The sequence below is a fragment of the Solanum verrucosum genome, unplaced genomic scaffold (genome assembly GCF_900185275.1).
Source record: "Solanum verrucosum unplaced genomic scaffold, falcon-dt-bn FXZP01000095.1, whole genome shotgun sequence".
Taxonomy (NCBI): Eukaryota; Viridiplantae; Streptophyta; class Magnoliopsida; order Solanales; family Solanaceae; genus Solanum; species Solanum verrucosum.
Window position 1 is genome coordinate 942848 of NW_026020060.1, and position 5156 is coordinate 948003.

Consider the following 5156-nt stretch of genomic DNA (forward strand, 5'->3'; position numbering starts at 1 on the left):
AGAATGTAGGAAAAATATTTGTTAGTATAAAATGTACTAAATATGTTAGCTAGCATAACATCATAAGAGCACCACATAAGGGTTAGTCAATATATGACATAATCCATAATCATATGAAATACTTCATGAAACATAAACTATAAGCATAAGAGACAATATCATAATCATAAGCAAAGTCTCTAACATAAGCATCAGAAAAGAATTATTCCATCCTTAGTCACCCATATCATAATTGAACTACTTCTCAAGTAATTCAAAGCATACTTGTGCAATGCATGAATGACATCCCATAATACCATTCACACTAAGCATAACCTTGAAGTCACCATATTCATACTTACCATTCGTTTGGTCTCATTCTTAGCTTACTTCACAACCAAGGGAATCTCTCACCTTTAGTCAATCATAACATAACAAGAAAGGCAACTATAGCACAATCCTATCTAATCATACATCATAAAAGAGAAACACTTCATGAGTCACTTTAAGGCAAGCTTGTGCCATGCATAGACCCCATAATCCTACACATGCTAAGCTAGACACTTTAGGTTCACCATTCATGTTTATCATCTCTTAACATCATAAAGACAAGGGGAATCACCACTAGTCATGCATGTATTGGAGGGGCTATAAAGCTACAATCCAAACTATTCATGCTCATGTTCATAAATGCAAGGGGGAATCACCTCAAGCCATACATATTATGGAATCATAAAGACAAGGGTAATCACCTCTAGTCAAATATACTAATGAATCACAAAGACAACGGGAATCACCTCTAGTCATACATACAAATGAATCATAGGTATTCGCCTCCATGTTCATTATTAATGAAATATAGGTATTCGCCTCCATATTCATTTTAATGTGTAATGTGTAATGTAGGTATTCACCTCCACATCATCACATAAGGATCATAGGTAATCGCCTCCATGATCAACCTAAAGGCTAATGGGTAATCACCGCTTGCCTTGGGAGTCATACTTACATAAAGGGTAATCACCTCACACTCCCCATATCATGTCATGGATAATCACCTCACGTTTAACTAATTAGGAGCAAGGGAACTCACCTCACATTCCTATCATGTAAAGGTCTTTTAGGGGAATCACCACAAGCCTTATCACATCTCATAGTCCTAGGACTTAGATTCATTTTAGGTGAGAATAGACTTTTCACCTAGAATCATTCTATGTGAGAGAACCTTTCATGTGATATCATATTTATGCATAATACCATATCTAGAATTCTACATTAGACATGGATATCATCATGACTCAAGTGATTTTCTATCACTTCATACATTCAAGCATTCATAAGGTAGATTAGGTAGGTAAAGGTTTTCCAACATAACTCTATCTATTAACCTTCTATTCTCATATAGACTTTACTCTCAAAGCCTTAACATATCTAGTTCATCAAATTGGTTTTACTCTCAAAAACCCTAATGATCAATATTCATGACCACAAGCCTTACACTCAAAGCTTTACTTCTTACAATCTTCATTCATACCTAGATTCAAGGCATTCTAATCACATTCTTCATTATCAAGTGATTCTAGTCGTAATTCATCATAAAGGTTCAACTTCAAGCTTTACTAGTCAAGATCCATCATATTCACATTATTATAATTCAGTTCATGTCTATATGTTCCTAATATTGAACAATTACTACACATGACATTAATTTTAGAAGATCACCTATGAATCCTCAATTTCACTTCTCATGGCATAAACCCACATAATATCAATTAGACTAGGGTTAACGATGGAAATCACATAAATTCATCATAATATCATAATTCAATTCTAAATCAATCATAATAGAGTATTATCCACTTGATTGGAATCATACTTCAATACTACCCACAATGTAGGAAGAAACCCTAGCTAGAATTGGATTTTGTTTTCACAATTGGGGGAAATATAGGGGCCTCTATGGGTGGAAGAACCCATAGATGAATAAGCTAATATACCTAGATGAAGAATATCCACGAAATTGAATAGAAAGGGCTGCTCCTTCAACCCTAGACTCCACCTTCTTCTTCTTCTTTTTTGGAATTCTAGAGAGAGATTTATTTGGGGAAAGTTGGTTATGATTTTGGGTTTGGGATTTATGAAGTATAAGAGTTAGTTAATGGCTTTCTATTAAGACAATATAAAATGACCCTACGTCAAACTAACTAAAAAGGAAATTACCTAACTAACCCTTACCTTGGCCGAGACTAGGACAATGTTGCAGGGGCAGGACCTACGACCATGACAATATAAAAATCATACATCATATAAGAGAAACACTTCATGAGTAACCTTAAGGCAAGCTTGTTCCATGGATGAACAAGACCCCATAATCCTACCCATGCTAAGCTAGACACTTTAGTTTCATCATTCATGTTTATCATCTTTTAACATCATAAAGACAAAGGGGAATCACCACTAGTCATGAATGTATTGGAGGGTCCTATAAAGCTACAATCCAAACTAGGCATGCTCATGTTCATAAATGCAAGGGGTAATCACCTCAAGGCATACATGTTTAGTTCATCATGAAGGACAAGGGGAATCACCTCAAGCCATACATATCATGGAATCATAAAGACAAGGGTAATCACCTCTAGTCATACATACTAATGAATCATAAAGATAAGGGGAATCACCTCTAGTCATACATACAAATTAATCATCGGTACTCATCTCCATGTTCATTATTAATGGAATTTAGGTATTCACCTCCATATCAATTTCAATGTGTAATGTGTAATGTAGGTATTCGCCTCCACATCATCACATAAGGATCATAGGTAATCACCTCCATGATCAACCTAAAGGCTAATGGGTAATCACCGCTTGCCTTGGGAGTCATACTTACATAAAGGGTAATCACCTCAAATTCCCCATATCATGACATGGGTAAGAACCTCACGTTTAACTAATTAGGAGCAAGGGAACTCACCTCACATTCCTATCATGTAAAGGTCTTTTAAAGGAATCACCACAAGCCTCATCACATCTCATAGTACTAGGACTTAGATTCATTTTAGGTGAGAATAGACTTTCAACCTAGAATCATTCTATGTGAGAGAACCTTTCATGTCATATCATATTCATGCATAATACCATATCTAGAATTCTACATTAGACATGGATATCAACATGACACAAATGATTCTATCACTTCATACATTCAAGCATTCATAAGGTAGATTAGGTAGGTAAAGGTCTTCCACCATAGGTCTATCCATTAAGCTACTATTCTCATATAGACTTTACTCTCAAAGCCTTAACATACCTAGTTCATCAAATTGGTTTTACTTTCAAAAACCCTAATGATCCATTCAAATCTATACTTCTTACAATCATCATTCATACCTATATTTCAAGGCATTCTAATCACATCCCTTATTATTAAGTGATTCTAGTTGTAATTCATCATAAAGGTTCAACTTCAAGCTTTACTAGTAAAGATCCATCATATTCACATTATTCTAATTCAATTCATGTCTATATGTTCCTAATCTTGAACAATTACTACACATGACATAAATTTTAGAAGATCACCCATGAATCCTCAATTTCACTTCTCATGGCATAAACGCACATAATATCAATTCTATCAATTAGGCTAGGGTTAATGATGGAAATCACATAAATTCATCATAATATCATAATTCAGTGCTAAATCAATCATAATAGAGTATTATCCACTTGATTGGAATCATACTTTAACACTACCCACAATGTAGAAAGAAACCCTAGCTAGAATTGGGTTTTGTCTTCACAATTGGGGGATATCTAGGGGGATCTATGGGTGGAAGAATCCATAGATGAATAAGCTAACATACCTACATGAAGAATCTCCACGAAATTGAGTTGAAAAGGCTGCTCCTTCAACCCTAGACTCCACCTTCTACTTCTTCTTCTTTGGAATTCTAGAGAGAATTATTTGGGGAAAGTTGGTTATGATTTTAGGTTTTGGATTTATGAAGTACAAGAGTTAGTTAATGGCTTTTTATTAATACAATATAAAACGATCCTACATCAAACTAACTAAAAAGGAAATTACCTAACTAACCCTTACCTTGGCCGAGATTAAGACAATGTTGCAGGCAGGACCTACGACCATGACCTACGGACCGTGGGTGGGACCATGGCCCATCCTGTAGGTTCGTCATCTGCAGCCTGTTGAGTGAGGGCTTGAGCTATGAAGCTCACCCACGAGGCCTGGATGGACCTACGCCTCGTAGCTCCCACTAGTAGGTCACCAACTTTGGGTAGTTTTGGGCAGATTTGGGGTTAGGATTTAGGGTCCTCCTCAAGTGCCCTTGGTTGGTTCTTGGGGAGTCGTACCTTGACGTTTATCCCCTACACCCCTCATCCTAAGTACGGGAAGCCATTTTATGATTCTAACCTACACACTAAACTCTAAAACTCTCACGTAAGGTTCTAGTTTCACCTACTAGTTTTCCGGGTGTTTCAATATCTCCTCGTTGGGGAAATTCATCCTCGAATGACATTTCTAAACACCTCACCGAATTAAGGACTCTAGACTAGCAGCCCATTATGCATGAAACATCAAAATAATTCATAATTCAAAGGAGGAAACACCAAACTCCATCTCAAAACATAATCAATACAACACAAGGGAGTAGGGACTACATATAACAACCCAAATATGCATGAAACTCAATATTTCTCATTTTCATAGGAGGAACTAACTTCTCCGACTAAAATAATGCTCAACACAACATCAGGGATCCAATAAGCGATTTCTCTCAAAAGTATACCAAAACATGTTCATCAACACATCTCATGAAATCAAATAGGCAACTTATACTAAATGTGCAACAACATGAGGAACATAAATCATGCAAACTCATTTTCTCATTAACATGACTTTCACAAGGAACATGCATAATACAAGGGAATTATGGAACACATACAACATCCAAGACTCCACAATCATGAAACAAGTCAAGGGAAACTTATCCTCTCAAGCTAAAGGAGGAATATAAGGAAGAGATAAGGATATCGGGACATCTCATTGGCCCTTGGCCTACCAAGTAGCACCCTCACCTACAACCCTCACTCAAGGATCACTCTTTCACACCTTCATGAAAGCAATTTCCTCACTCTTCTATTTCATTACTTGCCGGTCT